Source organism: Schistocerca piceifrons, chromosome 8 (genome assembly GCF_021461385.2).
Source record: "Schistocerca piceifrons isolate TAMUIC-IGC-003096 chromosome 8, iqSchPice1.1, whole genome shotgun sequence".
Classification (NCBI taxonomy): Eukaryota; Metazoa; Arthropoda; class Insecta; order Orthoptera; family Acrididae; genus Schistocerca; species Schistocerca piceifrons.
In genome coordinates, this window is record NC_060145.1 from 499598345 (window position 1) to 499617469 (window position 19125).

Sequence of the window (19125 nt, forward strand, 5' to 3'; positions counted from 1 at the left end):
AAAACCGTAGCATTCAAAAAAAGAGTGCGGCGGAGAGACTTGATGTTCCGTACACGCTTTACAACGAGAGGATATTTGCTGAATTTGGGCGCCCATGCCCTTCTTTGTGGATACTATGCCTGAAAGACCGTGATACAATAAAGGCAAAATTGGAGAGAATGACGAATCACGAGCATGCAACAGCGGAACACCTGACCATGTGCAGATAGCGTGTGACGATGCGAAAAGTAGCGATACGTCTCTGGGTGGTGAATTTCTTTCAAACTGTCCGCCTGCTTAGCTGAGTGGTGACGTGTTTGCCTACCATGCAGCGGACCTGGATTCGGTTCCCAGCGGGCTTGGAGATGTTCTCCGCTCGTGGACTGGGTGTTGTGCCGTCCTCCTCGCTTCATCATCACCGACATGCAAGTCGACCAGTGTGGCGTCACTTGAAGTAATAGTCCCAACTCGGCGGCGAACGTCCCCGGATGAGGCCTCCCGCCCATCAGTGTCACACGACCATTTCATTTCATTTGTTTCAAACTGTGTGACCATACATTGCGCATGGAGCGCTCCAGAAATATGTCAAAAGCCAAGATGTCTGCAGAATTTCGAAATTCCGACTACCTATTTAATAACACGGTTCCTTAGCCGGACAAAATAATAAACCTGTACTGTACCTGTAACCAAGACAAGAAGTCAGGATTCGATTGTTGTGCTGTGGGCCTGTACAACAACTAAAGTTGGTAAGCAGACAATATCAGAGCCCAATATTGCAATTTTTGCACTGTATGCGGTGCGACAGGGTTTGGATGACTGAACAGACATATTAAGGACCAATGATTTGTAATCAAATATTGGTGGAACTTGGTAATACCATACATAATAGCGACAGCCTGCATTCCAATTTGACTATAAATGTAGTGTTTCTTGTTGATAGCTTCTTAGACAAAATTAGTGGGCATATTGTTTTCCTAAGTGTTTTTATTCACTAGGGAAACAGATACACCTTGACGAACCATGTGGGCCCGTAACTCAATTGCCTGTGTTTGGTAACAATATATGAGCTAATTCAACAACTTCTTTCGGAATTTCTTAAATCCAAACCACATCATTCTTTGTTTCTTACATGTAATATAGTGCAACGTTGCACTGTCGTAAGTTCCTTGTGAGTTCTCCTCATGGCCCATACACATTCTTGTGAACTGTAAACCACTCATTGGCATCCAGTCACAAAACTTTCGTTATAATTAACTTCCGTTTGCATGGATTCAGGTCATAGACGCAGACAAGGTAGGCCGGCGGGAAGTGTTTCGACAAAACTGAGGAAAGATCCTCATTCGCGAGGCTGGACCCTACAAGCAGAAGGCAAACATTTGTTCAGTTTTAGATCGGTGTCTTGATGAATCATTGTTGCTGCTTAATAGTCAAACGATAGCTATGGCAAGACCATTTTCTGTTGTAGGAGACTGTGTGTGTGTGTGTGTGTGTGTGTGTGTGTGTGTGTGTCTGACTATTTCTACTAAACTAATAGGTCAGATAGCGACAGTTCAATCCGGCCATCCTGATTTAGGTTTTCCGTGATTTCCTTAAATCGCTCCAGGCAAACTCCAGGATGGTTCCTTTGAAAGGGCACGGCCGGCTTCCTACCCGATCCTTCCCTACCAAGATGAGGCCGATGACCTCGCTGTCTGGTCTCCTCCCCCAAATAACTCCTCCCCCCAGTTGTTTTATTTGGCATAATACTTATAAGTAATGCCTGAAATTCTCAGGAATGCAGAGGGCGGTCTTCATGTACTCCATTAAATTTTTTTTAAAAAGTTACAAAAATCGTTTAATGCTTTGAGTGCTTATTAAAACATTTTTGTAAACTTCGTTTCAAATTTTAGTGAATTATAAGGCAGATACTTATCACATAACTTGAAGGTTAAGAAGTTAATTATCACCAGGACCTACTTACGAATGTACAGTAGATCACTGTTGGTAATACATTCGCATTTGAGAAAGTGTATGCTGTGGATACGAAGTGAATGTCTGAATGATTAAATAGTAAACGTAGGAATGGAAGGCGGTCGGTATTCAACACCCAATCGACAGCGACATGATTAGAGACGGAACACGAATTGAAAATAGAGACAACTTCTGTTCTTTACAAGAAAACCATTCCAACATTAGTATTAACCGATTTAGGGAAACAAATAAAATGGTTCAAATGGCTCTGAGCACTATGGGACCTAACTTCTGAGGTCATCAGTCCCCTAGAACTTAGAACTACTTATACCTAACTAACCTAAGAACATTACACACATCCATGCCCGAGGCAGGATTCGAACCTGCGACCGCTTTCAGAGCTTTGGGGACGAGATGTCACAGCTGCCAGCAACAAAAGTGTGCTTGGTAGGTGCTACTCGACTATACTCAATCAGCAGAGGAGGATGGCTCCACTTTGAGTCACGACAGACCGTACAGAGAATGAACTTGGCAATGTGTTGCAACTGGTGGTGCCAATGAATGCAGGTCCATCTTACTCAGTTTCAAAATAAAAGAGCGAAAGAACCGCATGCAGTAGACTTTTGGAGTGGGGTGCATCACGAAAGGCCATTGCCCACGGGGGCGTATGAGGTTGTACGTCTTATACGGGTCACGCAATACAGGAAGTGGAGGTAAGTAGTGCTTTCCGACGAGTCAATTCCATTTCTCTTTTCAAGGGGTTTACTCTAGGTCGTGTAAGGGTAAATACCTGGAAGGCGCTGCATACGTTACAGACTGCGCACCCTTGGTGTAATCGGTAAACACAGAGTTGGCTGCATATCGGCACTGCTGTTGGTTCAAATGGTTCAAATGGCTCTGAGCGCTATGGGACTTAACATCTGTGGTCATCAGTCCCCTAGACATAGAACTACTTAAACCTAACTAACCTAAGGACATCACACACATCCATGCCCGAGGCAGGATTCGAACCTGCGACCGTAGCGGTCACGCGGTTCCAAACTGAAGCGCCTAGAACCGCACGGCCACACCGGCCGGCCACTGCTGTTGCTCAGTGGACGCAAAGTCCTAATAAAAGTGTTTACGTTTCGGTCGAGTAAGTTGTATATAAGCTCTGGGTGAGTTACTGAAGTTAGTTTATAAATACACCTTCAAAACTTTTTCAGCGTCACGATTAGGTCTTAATCTATGCCAAACAGTCGAATATTTCCAAATATTTGAATATTTGTATCAACAGTAACGGGTGTGTTTAGGTTGTTGGCTATCAAGGTCATGAATTTAGTAGTTGCGGGGTCCCTCCCCTACGGATCGGGATACATGCCGCAATAAAATCCGGTACTTAGGCCACACATTTTTTTCGTGAGGGGTACTTACCGCAAAAATCAAATAACTGTTGGTTCTAATGTGTGAAAACATTTCTGTTTTGTTTGTATTTTCGTTCAAATGTTTTCAGCTATCAATAGCTACACTAATTAGCTAACAATGAATGACTTATATATACAGGGAGGTTCAAAAGTAACTGTACACACTACGTGTGTGTAATGTATGCATCAGATTAAGAATAGAATGTTAAATAAAGTTTTGTCTGAAACTGTATTATTTCCGAGCTATGAAGCATAATGTCATTTGTGGTAAGCAGGCTTACGGCCTGTCGTGTTCACCTACATAAAGACTGATGTTGCTTTTTCGACGATGCGCCTGCTCATTTGAGTCGCGCGGCAAGAGCGCATCTCGTGGTTGCTCGTCCCGATTAGTACTCGTGCGGGAACATCTGCTTGGCCCGCCAGGTGTCCGGATGAGAACCCCCTGCACTTCTGCCTCTGGGGCCTCCTTGTGCAACTCGTGTATGAAGCTTCCTGGCAGATTAAAACTGTGTGCCGGACCGAGACTCGAACTCGGGACCTTTGCCTTTCGCGGACAAGTGCTCTACCGACTGAGCTACCCAAGCACGACTCACGCCCCGTCCTCACAGCTTTAATTCCACCAGTACCTCGTCTCCGCAATATCCTTTCTTCCAGGAGTGCTAGTTCTGCAAGGTTCGCAGGAGAGCTTCTGTGAAGTTTGGAAGGTAGGAGACGAGGTACTGGCAGAATTACAGCTGTGAGGACGGGGCGTGAGTCGTGCTTGTGTGGCTCAGTCTAGAGCACTTGACCGCGAAAGGCAAAGGTCCCGAGTTCGAGTCTCGGTCCGGCACACAGTTTTAATCTGCCAGGAAGTTTCATATCAGCGCACACTCCGCTGTAGAGTGAAAATTTCATTCTAACTCGTGTACGGTCCTGCAGCAGCTAACTGAAAATAGCCGTGCAGCTGTGCAGAACGACATAAATGGAGCCTGCAACATCCGGAGAGCGGTAAGACGTCGAGCACGTCATTGACTTCCTCTACATGCACATAAATTTGAACATGTCCTGCAGTAAAAGCGCGTACATAGTTGAGCTGAATTTCGAGTCCCTTGGTGTCGTAGGCTTCTGAGAAGAATTAATTTTGTGCAGTTTGTGTTGCACTTGTGATCCCTACTCCACTGCAAAAGTTTGAAACAAAGTAACTTCAAGCAAAACTTTATTTGACGTTTTACTCTTATTTTGATGCGTGCATTACATCCATGATGTATGTACATCCTGTACAGTTACTTTTGAATCACCCTCTATCAATAAGATACCATTCTTCAGCCCACAACATATTTAAAATATATATATATATATATATATATATATATATATATATATATATATATATATATATTTGTGTGTGTGTGTGTGTGTGTGTGTAGGTTTTAACTTAAAAAACAGGTTAGTTTTGCCGTTTTTTAGGATGCGGCATATCGCCCATAGCATAAGGGAGGATGCTTCAATGTGAAAATTTTTTCAGGGCCAAATATTATGTTTAAATGTTACACTGAAAAAATAAAGAATGTTCTTTGTAGACAACTGGTGTGTGTAGTTGCAAGAAACAAAACAAAAAAAAAATAGGATGCAGCATGTGAATTCATACATGCGGTTTTGAAAATGTGCGCCATCTCTTCCGTATTTACCCTGAGTAGCCGGCCGAATAACGTTCTTAAACGGCAGTGTGTGGATGACAGAGTTAAGGGCACTCCTTCAGGCTATTCTGAACATGAACCAGGATGTTTATTTCAGCATCCTCAGTCACCAACTGTTCCCCTTCCTTCAGTGTCCTTGTAGTGAAGTATGCAGCACATGCTTTCGACTTATAGGGTGATAACAGCCATTTTCAGTGGGCTCTATGCATACGTTCCTTGTTTCTGTCAGGAACTCTGTTGCGCCTCTTGTGGCCCAGTAAATAACCCCAAGTTAATCCCAGAGGGAATATCTGGGACTATTTACGAAGTTCTTTGCCGCGTAATTAACAGTATGTGGCTGGAGCAGAATATGGCGTACCTCAAGAAACTTGCGGCGTCTCTTCATTACCGAATGTAGACCGTTATGTAGGCCGGAGCGCGAGTTACACCGTGTTAGCGAGATATCACCCTGACACAGGGCTAATCTTTTGTCCACGTTCTTATCTACTGCGGTAATAATACGTCAATCTTGCATAATGAAAAGACGGGAGAGGAGGAACAAATCAGCCAAGGGAGGGAAGAGTGCATCGAAAAAAGGAGTGGGGTAGTTAGCAATGGTTGCATTAGCGAAAGTGCAATAGGGTCAGGTTTTGCGACATTCGGAGAATTACGACCGCGGAGGCGTGCGTAAAGTCAGGGTAGAGGGTGCGCCCATTAATGGCCGGTGTGTAACAGCCGAGAATGGCGGCGTTATCTGCGTGGGCGTGTCGCGGCCGCTGCAGCGGGGACACACCGCCCACCTGCCGAGGGCAAACTGCGGCCGGGACGCGAGTAAGCCGCTGTTTGCCTGCCGCGCGATCCGCGGCCGCGTGCGTGCGTGTGTGTGTGTGTGTGTGTGTGTGTGTGTGTGTGTGCGTGTGTGTGCGTGCGTGTGGACACGGCCCGATAAGGGCGCGACAGACGGCGCCGTGTCCGCGCCGCGTATCGCGTCGCCCCTGTTTGCTTTCCGAATGGACGAGCGGCGAGTGCCACGGCGTTTAATTGCCTTTCGTCATCCTCCATCGCCCTGCCACCTCTCCTCTGTTTGGGCACTAACAGAAGGCCAGGACGGCGATATTATTGCGACACACTCCTCGTATGATTTCACGTCAGTGGCATCACATATTACATGTCAACTACTCACTTTGCATTAAATCGTCATCTCGGCCTTTTCTTATATCGTGGAAGCCAGAAGCCAGCAAAGAAATTGTTTAGTCCATTTCCGATCTACTCGCCCGGATAAATATCCCACCTGTGTTTACCTTCATTATAGTCACAAGTCTTCTCTTGGCGAAGAGTTCTCGGGCTTCCAGCCGGGTGGCGGTGTCTTCAAACGGCGACGTTTCGACGAGTGACATACTCGTCATATTCACTTCGCCAGAAGATGACGAGTATGTCACTTGTCGAAACGTCGCAGTTTGAAGACACCGCCACCCGGCTGGAAGTCCGAGAACTCTTCCTCAGCTGTATACGCCGGGGAAACATACATTCACAAGTTGTAAGGTGTCAGGCAAATCTAACACCTTCCATGAAAACCCTGACATGATAAGCAAGTCCAGTAGTATGTCACATAGCTCCGAATAAATCGTGACATTAAACTAACCAAATTAATACGAGTAACGAGTGAGCAAATGGAATACCACAGACTAACACAAGAATGCCTAAATGCATGTCATACCTTCCCACCGTGAGACAGACGTAGTTCCGAGGGGAGAAACGAGAACAGAAGCCGAGAACAGAACCGTGTTAAGCGAGAACGCCCTAAGATAACGGACGGACACCCACGTCGCCAGCTAACCGCTAGGACCACCCCAGACGCAAGTTTTAGCGTGAGACTTTTTCGCGTCTCTGTTACGTCAGGACCACCCCCCAGCCCATGTTAAAAGATAGTGCCCTCCAGAAGAACAGTATAGATCTTACGATAACGCTAAAAGGACCACACCAGCCGCAAGTTTTAGCGTGAGACTTTTTCGCGTCTCTGTTACGTTGCAAACTTTAAAAACATTGCCCCACCACGAAAAGTATAACGTTTCTCATTGGATAGACAGAATTTTTGTAGGCGGAGCTTAAGGTTAACATTGAGACCCTGATTGGTCAGATGAAAACACAGATAGTTTCTTTTAAACCAACTTCGGTACATTGTAGTAAGGAGAAGTTAGGAAAGAGTTGCTTCCGAGACGGCGAGGTGAGCGGAGCTGTGCTGCCTGCCGCCCCCTGACGAACACCGACAAGGTAATGAACGCACGCGATGGCGCATAACAGCGCATAAAGCTTCACTCAGAACTGCAGAAGTCTCATCTGTTACACCCCCTTTTTGTGTAATACTAGTGTCGATCGTCAATTAAAGCTCATGGTGTCCGGATTTGCCACTTGAAGTAAAAATCTGAAACGCGATGATTTTTCTGTTATATAGTTATTGAGAAGCCACATTAGCCACTGTAATTTACGACAAGTTAGATAAGTAACTAAAGATAATTGAGGGTCACTGTAGACCATTTTGATAGTTTTCTCTTTTGTGAAACTTAATTTAAACCTGGATTATAGATGTGATATGGCATAGGTCATCCTTCGATCCATTGTAGAACTTGGAAATCCATTCAGGGAATATTCGTTCACATTTTTGTTGAACGCAGTTGGTTTTTACCATCCTGTATTAAAACATTTTCTTTTATCAATAGTGCAATTTATAAACAATATTTTGTGAGTAGAATAAAATTTCCAATGGTAAACTTAACTGCTTTTTCGACGTTATTTTACCAGCTAACTAAAAATAGGGGAGCCTTGAACCCCTTCCACTAAATTTAGTTAGTATTAAGATTCTTTCACAGGGAGCGAAGTGGACCTGACACTGAAATCATTAAGTATTTGGTTATATCATCGCTAGTCTCACTGAACTCTTCTGAATTCTACATGTCATGTGTGGTCTGGCGTCTCCTTACCAGCAACAGGTCCCAGGTTCAAACTAGTCAGTTCCCTAAAAAACACGCTTTGTCGTTGCGCGAAAGTGGTAGGGAGACACGATATAGAATAAAGAGACACCACGCAGAATGTTAGAATGTCTTCTCTTTCCTGGCAGATGTCTCTCTTTTCATGTCCTACCTTGTAGTGTCAAACTTTCACCGTTTCAGAGTTATATGCTTTCACTAACAGAAATGCATCTAAAGGGTGATTGCGTGATGACGTTACATAGTTTCAAGGATGATAGTCAAAGTTAAATACATCAACTGCCCAGGTAAGGGACTCTGGTCCGGAAATGATCAAGTCGAAAGTTATAAGCGAAATTCAATCTCACAGTTGAATACATTTACTGATGCTGTTGTCGCTATGTTTGTATCGTATCTACATTGTCCCATGACAGAACGTGCTATGAATCAACAACGGGCCCATTCATTACCCACGCTATTGAGAGACAGTACAGTGTTTCCTGGTCACTGTATTGGAAGGGGAGGTCCTACTCCATGGCCTGTGGGGTCACCTGATTATTTCCTATGGGGATACCTAAAGTCACTTGTGTATGAGAACCAGTAGGTACAGAGACGGAATTAGTTGCCAGAATTGTAGTTGCCTGTGATGTGATTCGAAACACACTAGGCGTATTTGTCAGCGTGCGTCAGAATCTTGTTCGACGATGTCATGCTTGCACTGTGCTCAATGGCCGTCAGTTTCAGCATATCTTGTAAGATACAGTACAAATAAAATGATAGAGGACAGAAATCAGTTGTCCTTTTCTTTCAGATTTCATTAGGCACATCTAGATTTCGGCTAGTGTCTAGCCATTATCAATGCACTGTTTCATAGTATCAATGCATGTCCTAATACATCGGTCCCCTGTTGTCCGGGCATGTGACACAGTTTGTTCAAGATGTTGAACAAACTGTGACAGAATCCCGAACAACAGGGGACCGATGTATTAGGACATACATTGATACTATGAAACACTGCATTGATTATGGCTAGACACTAGCCGAAATCTAGATTTGTCTAATGAAACCTGAAAGAAAAGGACGACTGATTCCTGTGCTCTATTATTTCAAAGTCATATCACAGTCGAGTGCACACACATTCCTAATGGAAGGTAACTTGACACAGTAAAAATGGTACGTTCATTGTGTCAATAATGGTATTTATGGTTACCTAACGTGAATAAAGAAGCACACAGTACTACGACTTTATTCCTGTTACCTCCTTACGCCGGCTTCTTCGACCCAAGGCTCCCAATCTCAAATTGTTTACTGGAGCGTCCTCTACATCCAGTTAAAATGTTACACACGCGAAAGTACCCTGCGTATGTCGTCTAATCACGTACCTGAAGAGCTGTGGGCACATGTTCAGTACAGGAGATATGCTTCACAGTGGCGAAGGGGAACAAGTGCTCATAGCATTCTCTAGCCTATGACACAGTCTTTTTTTTTTCTCCATATTTGTCTCTGAAATATTAGCAACAGCTGTACCTCTACATGTATTCCACTGTCAGAGGTATCAGAACACTTTTCGATCAAAAATTTCGGCTCGGTTATTTCTGGACCAGGCTCCCTTACATCAAACTGACACGTTCACATTTCTCCATCACCCCTGAAGGTTTGTGACATCATAACAAAACCACACTGTTCATGTACAGTGGTGGACAAAACGAGCGAGACCCCCCGCCTTTTCGTTATACTGATCCGCACAAGTTTGAAGTCTGCTACACAGCATAACAGGCAAGGCGACGAAGTGCTACCAACATATTATGCACAGGCGTGAAATTGACAAACTATCAGAATTTTCTCAGACTGTTTTCAATCATGTGTATGACTATATTAATGCTGATTAGTGTGTTAAACACAACACGGAAATGTAAGATATAAATGAAAGAAGAAACGCTAATTATTATGAACTGTACTAATAAAAATTAATTTCAGCTTATTGAGATAACATAACTGTTTCAGTAAGACACAGTACCCCAGATCGTTACGAATTAGCAAAACGGGTTTTAAGGGCTGGGTAGACAGATAGACTCGTCGGGTAAGTAAGACTGGTAGGGTTCCATTTTTACATATTTAGGTGACGAAATCCTAACAACGAAAATAGCTACAACAGTTACTGAATATGAGGGCCGCACAAATAATTCCCCCTAGTCTTTATTGCAAACGTTCTAGTTGCAGTCGATACATCAGCATATTACTCGTGGCTATGCTTTAGATCCAAATCAGGAATGCAACTAAAATCCATTTGCATATACACGTGGTAATTCTGATCCCAGTATTAATGCCACCGCGTTTTAGAAGTGCGAGCATTCCCATTGCTAGGTAGCGTAAGAAACACTTCGGCTAATGAACGTTTTCTGGCTGTGGCGAGTCTAATGCAGAATTCTAAACATTGTAGAATACGTTTGGCAGCTATGTAGCCGTTTATTTCCTGGGGTGGTGCAGAATTATCCTATTAGATTTACTCGCTAATAACAGTATTTTGTTATTTCGATAAACATCCCGAATGACTGAGACATAAGCGGTGCCATAAAGGTAGAAAATTCTTGTTTTTGAGTCCAGAAAGCTCTAAGCAACAGAAACTGCAGATCATTTTGCCATTTTCATTGCGATATTGTCGGCTTAATCAAGTCTAGGATAATAATAGGGGGCTGTTTGCCTGTGTTGTCTGGTAGCGTAGTGAAAGGTGTTTGCTACTGCAAGGGAGGTTTGGTTTGTTTTTCGGTTCTAATCTCGATGGAGACAGATAGACTAGCAGTAAAGCAATTTTAAGAAATTCTCGCGCCCCCAATACGTTTTATTGCTACCTTTATTCTGTACCGGCGCCCTGTAGATGCAAATACGAAGATCTTGTAGAATTTCATACCTCTTACTGATTACTTTTTCCGCTTCTGTCAATAACTGAATTGACTTACGTGTGGCACTGAATGATTTTGAACTGTATTTCGTTATGAATCTTCACGCACTGCTAAATTTGCACATTTTGGTGGTAGGTCAGCAACGGTAATCCAGTACGACTGGTCCGTACGTTGACACAGACCGTTTTACAGCCAAATAGGCATAATATTTTGCTAATTCGTAACGATCTCGGGTACTGTGTCTTACTAAAACAGTTATGTTATCTCGATAAGCTGAAATTAATTTTTATTAGTACAGTTCATACTAATTAGCATTTCTTCTTTCATTTACATCTTATATTTACGTGTTGTGTTTAACACAGTAATCAGCATTAATAAAGTCAAACACATGATTGAAAACAGTCTGACAAAGTTCCGACAGTTTGTCAATTTCACGCCTGTGCATAGTATGTTGGTAGCACTTCGTCGCCTTGCCTGTTATGCTGTGTAGCAGACTTTAAAGCGGATCAGCACAACGGAAAGGCGAGGGGCTCGCTCGTTTGGCCCACGACTGTATATTCATACGTCGCAAGCTTTCAAAGTTACCGTGTGTGGTGGTGGATACGTTGTATACCACTACTAGTTCCCCCTTTCCGCTGCCAGTTGGGATCGGACAGTGCGAAGAACAATACTGCTGGGAAGCGTAAATGTGATCTCGAATCTCTCTGACTTTTACAGTCACGGTCTTTTCGCCAGATACACATAGGCGAATGCAATACGTCGGTTGACTCTTCTAGGAAGACATGTCGTCGAAATGTCAAATGTAACCGCAGTGCGAAGAACGACGCCTCTGTCGTAGCACCTGCTAGTGGAGCTGGCTGAGCGCCTGCTAGACACTTTCATGCATATTAAATAAATCTGCGACGAATCGCACTGCTATGCTTTGGATCTTCTGTATTTCCTTTGCCAGTCCTACGTGGCACGGATCGTCAACTACTGGTGGAACGACTGTTTCGTAAGCCACCTCCTTTGTGGGTGCACTACACATGCTGACGATTCTTCCAGTCTCAGTCTGACATCCATCTCTCCTGCGTTTACTTTTGTTTGATGTTTCGTTCCTTGACATATTCAGATTGGATATAAGCGGACTATTAAGGTGAAAAGTTGTTAGATTCCTATAAATAGCCCATTATTAGTCACTATTAGTCAATATATACAGTTGAGCATAACAGCACTCGTAGCCCCGACCTTCTTATACGTTTACGGCTCAATGAATGTTTATACACAAGCTAATTGAGCTGCCTCTACCGATGTCTCTTTATGTAAACCGTGATGTTATACCCGCGCGAGATTTTCATATTCACCCTCTCGCTACGTGCAAACTATAGGTCCTATAGAAAAAAGAAAACGAACTGGAATTTTTTGCAAGAATATAATGTAGTTTAGTAATGTGGTTGGATGCGTTTCCGATAGAGACCATAGCTTTCGCGTTATTCAAAGAAACCTTCAAAAGTGACCACCAAGCGTATCTCCACTTCCACATTCATCCCCCACCAGTTAGCATTCCCTGTATGTTGTTCATAGCCCGCCCTGCTGCCATCGTACAAGAAATTATTCCCACATTCGATATCTTTTGGTTTTATTGACTGGCCTTATTGCTCTCCGGCTTTAGTCGAGCATTTAGAAATTGTAAAACTAACATTTAAGTAAATTTTACCCAACAGTTTTGTTAATTCTAACAGCCTAAAATAACCAATTACATCGTTGTATTCGTCAGCGTTTCTGACTGCAATACAACTGTGATTGTAAGGATAAAGTTTGGATCGTATTGTCAACATAATTAATTTTAGCACAATGTTTACAAAAGTCATTTTTCTTTCACTGCACTCACCGGCACGTCTAAACTGAAAATGTCAGTGAAACAGCTGACTCTGCTGGTGGCGTTCAAGTATCTGCAACACTTCATGGAGTTGGAAATTTTTGTACAGTGGTATCAAGGAATGCCATGAAGAACACACTAGAAATCATGAATGGTGAGGGATGTGTGTAACCGTAGTCTCCAGCGAACAAGTATCTCAGTACAAAATTTAGCCACATTAAATTACTTATAAGAATATGTTTTTCAATAGCACTAATCGTATGTAGAGAATATGAAAATATCGTGCGTGGTTTTTGCTGGCGAGATCTAACGTTTCGGGCTGCATAAAACGACATCGGTAGGGGCAGCTGACTCACTCCTATTAGTGTCGCCGAAATGTATGAGACTGACTTAACCATTGTAAAATAGCACTGGGTGAACTAGTACCCACATATAGGAAAAGCTTATCACAAACTAGCGGACAAATGTACCCCTGTAACATAGCACCAGAGAACAACGGAGTAACGTGCTCTTGTCATAACAGGCAGAGTGTTCTGTTAAATACACTGAATCGGTGATTTTCGTCAGATTTCAACCTTCGCTGGAAGGATTCGTCGAAGGTAGTTGCCGCTTCGAAATTGGTGGTTTGGCACGGAGTATCAGGTGTAGGTACTGTCTGGCTCTTGTTCACTCAGGGCACACTAAAAGCAGCCTGCTATCTGCATCAGTCAGAAGAGTGCGTGCAGCCGGGGCTGCCACCTAAATATCGGACATTTCCGGCTTCCTTCCAGCACAGGCATGCGCCACCTCATCTCCAGTATGAGATTACAATGAAATCGAGACCTTTAGTTGCTAACAGGCGTTGATGGATATCAACGGGAACAGTTGAAAACGTGTGCCCCGACCGAGACTCGAACCCGGAATCTCCTGCTTACACTGCAGACGCTCTATCTGTCGAAGCCATTGGGGGCACAGAGGATAGTAAGACTGCAGGAAATTATCCCTGGGACGCTCCCCGTAACACCCACATTTCCAACTTACTGTCCATACACTACATTTGTACTGCCCCTGCCGACTACACCCATTTCTCGCGGCTGTCGATCTACCGATTCTAGTAAGACTTTGGGCAATGTGAGTGGATCCGCACTGAAGAAGGTCATTGGCCGGTAAGCCTTGTGTATATAAAGATGATATCTGTCTGTTCCTTCGGACACCCAGACAGGACGCAGAGCGGCTGCCGTGTTGCCCAAATTTAAGTGCGTTAGGTTTCTGTCTGTGAGGACATATAAAGACAGGTGCATGTCAGGTGAGGATTACAAACATTGCACACTTATCATCCGAAATTGTGCTAAACGCATTCTCTGCAAATTATTTCGAGCAGTTAGTTCATGAGCCCACGCGAATAGCAAACGATTGTGAAAACACACTTGTCCTCTTAGCAAAAAATTTGCTCGAGTTAATAACGAGCATCGAAACCGATTCAGGTGTTAGTGAAAACAGGGTTGTCGTAGCGAGATTGAATACTGTAATCCCCCAATCCTCGAAAAATAAGCGAAAAATATACCTATTCAAAAAGCAAGATAAAAATTCACTTGATGCTTTCCTGAGAGACAATCGCCACTTATTCCAAATTAATAATCTAAGTGTAGACCAGATGTGGCTTGATTTCAAGGAAATAGTATCGGCAGCAATTGAGAGACTTATACCAAATAAATTAACAGACGACGGAGCTGGTCCTCCTTGGCACACAAAACGGGTTAGAACACTGTTGCAGAAACAAAGACAGTGCTGCCAAAGCAGAGTTACTAAACACAGCCTTCCGAAATGCCTTCACAAAAGAAGACGAAGTAAATATTCCAGAATTCGAATCGAGAACAGCTGCCAACGTGAGTAACGTAGAAGTAAATATCCTCGGAGTAGTGAAGCAACTTAAATCACTTAATAAAAGCATGTCTTCTGGTCCAGAATGTGTACCAATTAGATTCCTTTCGGAGTATTCTGATGCATTAGCTCCATGCTTAACAATCATATACAACCGTTCGCTCGACGAAAGATTCGTACCCAAAGACTGGAAAGTAGCACAGTTCACGCCAATATTCAAGAAAGGTAGTAGGAGTAATCCACTAAAAGCAGCAGAATTTCGGAACATATATTGTGTTCGAACATTATGAATTACCTCGAAGAAAACGGTCTATTGACACACAGTCAACATGGGTTTAGAAAACATGGCTCCTGTGAAACACAACTAGCCTTTTATTCACATGAAGTACTGAGTGATATTGACAAGGGATTTTACATCGATTCCGTACATATGGATTTCTGGAAGGCTTTTGGCACTGTACCAAACAATTGGCTCGTAGTGAAATTGCGTGCTTATGGAATATCGTCTCAGTTATGTGACTGGATTTGTGATTTCATGTCAGAGCGGTCACAGTTCGTAGTAATTGACGGAAAGTCATCGAGTAAAACAGAAGTGATTTCTGGCGTCCCCAAGGTAGTGTTATAGGTCCTTTGCTCTTCCTTATTTATATAAACGATCTGGGAGACAATCTGAGCAGCCGTCTTCAGTTGTTTGCAGATGACACTGTCGTTTATAGACTAATAAAGTCATCAGAAGATCAAAACAAATTGAAAAACGATTTAGAAAAAATATCTGAATGATGCGAAAAGTGTCAGTTTACCCTAAATATCCAAAAGTGTGAGGTCATCCACATGAGTGCTTAAAGGAACTCGTTAACTTCGGCTACACGATAAATCAGTCTAATCTAAAAGCTGTAAATTCAACTGAAGACCTAGGTATTACAATTACCAACAACTTAAATTGTAAGGAACACATAGAAAATGTTGTGGGGAAGGCTAACCATAGACTGTGTTTTATTGGCAGGACACTTAGAAAATGTAACAGGCCTACTAAGGAGACTGCCTACACTACGCTTGTCCGTCCTCTTTTAGAATACTGCTGCAATGTGTGGGATCCTTACCAGATAGGACTGACGGGGTACATCGAAAAAGATCAAAGATGGGCAGCACGTTTTGTCTTATCGCGAAATATGGGAGAGAGTGTCACAGAAATGATACAGGATTTGGGCTTGACCTCATTAAAAGAAAGGCGTTTCTCTTTGCGAAGAATCTTCTCGCGGAATTCCAATCACCGACTTTCTTCTCCGAACGTGAAAATATTTTGTTGACACCGACCTACATAGGGAGGAACGATCACAATGATAAAATAAGGGAAATCGCAACTCGTACGGAAAGATGTAGGTGTTCATTCTTTCCGCGCTGTATACGAGATTGGAATAACAGAGAATTGTGAAGGTGGTTCGAAGAACCCTCTGCCAGGCACTCAAATGTGATTTGTAGAATATCTATATAAATGTAGATGTAGATGTAGACATCAGAGTGCGTGTTACTGATGCTTGCACTGCCGTTCTGCTACATGCGTTTGCGCATGTCCACGAGGAGTGGATGAAGTCGCAACGTGGTTGGCAACACATCCAGGACATTGTGTAGCCTCAATGTGTCATCATCAGCAGTCGTCTTGAGCTGTACATAACTGTGGCGTAACTCGAGAATCATTGCAGCTATGCTCAAATGAATGGAGACACAGTTTCTCGTGTGTAATTCTCAGTCTTTATGATGTGTCACATGAGCCGCTTTACATCTGAAAATTAAGAGTTAGTTCCAAACTGTCGGCTTCGACAGCGGCTGCCATCTTAGAAACACAGCCTTAATAGTTTTCCTACTTTCCCGTCTCAAAAAATATGACCTTGAATTTTTGTTTATCCAGTTGTATTTGTTTTAAAAGTGTGGTTCTAATTGTATGGATTACCCTGTACTTGCAGAGAAAAGAAAAGGTTATAACGTACCTTTATTTTTCAAAGTGATAATTGAAATTTTATGACCAGTCTCTTAAATACCAGTCTAGATGTACACTTTAATTCAATAGTTTATATCTTGTTTAGAAGAAGCTTTTTGAAGATTTTTGCTTTATGTACGTAATTTTAACACATTAGTATACGTCCAGATATCTGATAGCAAATAAGAATGTTTGGTTCACATGACAGTTACGACCAACTCGGTAAGTACTACTACCATTTCCAATTTTACAGTCCGACATACACTCAGTCTGCTAATACGAGGCATTACTGCACTTAGGAAACGTGTTGCAACGTAACACTTTGTAACAGAAGCTGTTTCCTAGTGACAATGACTGAGGAGATCTGGCTGTACCATGTGGCATTACATAGAAATACTGAAACTGAACTTCTCTCTGCTACCGTGTTTGGAAAGATTCCAAGTTGCCTCCTAGTTCCATAATCTAGGTGCAATGGATACTTACGTCATTATTTGAAGTTGCATTTGTCACATAGATCTCTGCATCTCCTCTCTGCTTTCAGTCATGGTCTGAATTGAACACCACCTCAAAGACCTGAATGAACTATACATCATTAGCAGCAATTAGATGCACAAATGCTCAGTCAGATGTTTGCTTTTGGAAGACTCCAATGTTCAGCCAGTTCTCCTTCTCGTCTGAGGAGTATCATTCAGGAATCCATCAAACAGCAATTTTGCTTATACAATTCTTCAAAATTCGCATTTCTGCCGAAAAAGAATTAATGGTTCAAATGGTTTAAATGGCTCGGAGCACTATGGGACTTAACAGCGGAGGTCATCAGTCCCCTAGAACTTAGAACTACTTAAACCTAACTAACCTAAGGACATCACACACATCCATGCCCGAGGCAGGATTCGAACCTGCGACCGTAGCGGTCGCGTGGTTCCAGGCTGAAGCGCCTAGAACCGCTCGGCCACTCCGGCCGGCAAGAATTAATGTGTTCTCTAAAACTTCTTCACATGTAAAAAAGAATTCTTCTTGAAGGGAAGATCTCACAGTTAATCTGCCGCTGTTTTTGCCTTTCCTGGGGTGGTATCATCGTTGATGCTCACGGAACCACAAAGAATAGACAATGAAGGGACGGGCGAGAAACTGTGCTACAGGGCAGTGCTAAATACGATGGGGTTCCAAACGTAAGGATGGAAGTAACTTGCGCATTAAGGGTTACCGCTAAGTAAAAATGCGCGATGAAACTTGGTCCGTACAAAGAAAGAACTACTGCAGTATAGCAAAAAAGACATATGCAATGTGACGAACAGAAATAACACGTTTATTCAAAGACAAAAATTACGCTCAAGTCACCGCGAATGGTGACCGCTAGGTGGGTGAGGTGCTCTCGTAGTAGAGCGTTCCATTTGCCCCCATGTTCGACCGACAAGTGCTCGATTGTCGTTGGCGCACGTGAACGTGCTGCTGCACGTCTGTCTTCCAGCAGCTCCTCTGCCTGTGATGTTGGATGCGGTCGCGCATTGTCGTCCATAAAAATGAAGTCTGACCGACTGCGCACTTGGAAGGACGCACATGGGTAAGCAGTTCAACGTCACAATAACGTTAGCGATGAGTGTTCCGTTTTCAATGATACAGAGGTCAGTACGTCCGTACAACATTATGCCTTCCAACACCATAACACATGGCCCACCAGTACGATCATGTGCGTCCACGTTCCTGAGTTCATTACGTGTTCCCACATGTCGCTGTATGAGGGTAGGTCCAGAATCACTACTCAGACTGAATCCGCTGCGCTCTCACTTAAGAAGAGCACACGACCCCACTCTCTGATGGCCCAGTCCCTGTGCTCTCGGCAGTGTTGGTGTCAAATGGAACACAATGTACTGGTCATGGGGGAAAGACAGCACTCCCATGCAGTAATCGCTCCGCTGTGGAGCATGAGACTGCATGCCTTGCAGTCCTGGTAACTGTGCCTACAATTGCACCCCCTATTTGACGTGGGTCCTTCCTTGCCTGTTGCACAAATATAGCGGGCATCTTCTTCTTTCCTTCGGGCGGAAGCACCTGTGGTCACTATACTCCCCATGCATCCTAAACCACCAATGTCCTGGGTTACACTCGTCACACTTGACGTGTCTCCCAGTTTGTTCCCCGTGTGAGGTCATCCAGATGTTGCCTCTGGACCAGGTTCCATGGAGAACACCACCCACCACTGGGCGTCGTACGTGCTCGCTGACTGGCGTATAGTCTTACCTCGTTCCTTCAACTGCCTCGTGCTTTGGGGCCAGCCCCATTTAGCGCTAAGGTCACGTCGATCTCGAGCCATCTGGCGTCCAACTTCCTGCGCACGACTGGGAGACCTCTGGAATCATGCTCACGCTCTTTCATTCATTTCCACATAGCAAGTAATACGTTGAGTTATATTCAGGGTCATTATATAATCAAAGTTAAACTTTCAAAACGCTGTAGAAATAACATCGTTGGTCAGAATGACGCCAAATTGCGACGGAATTTTATCGGAGAAGGGGACAAAATGTATGGCAGAAGAAGGAAAAAAAGTGTGAAAATTGATCAACAGATGGCGCTGTATGTGT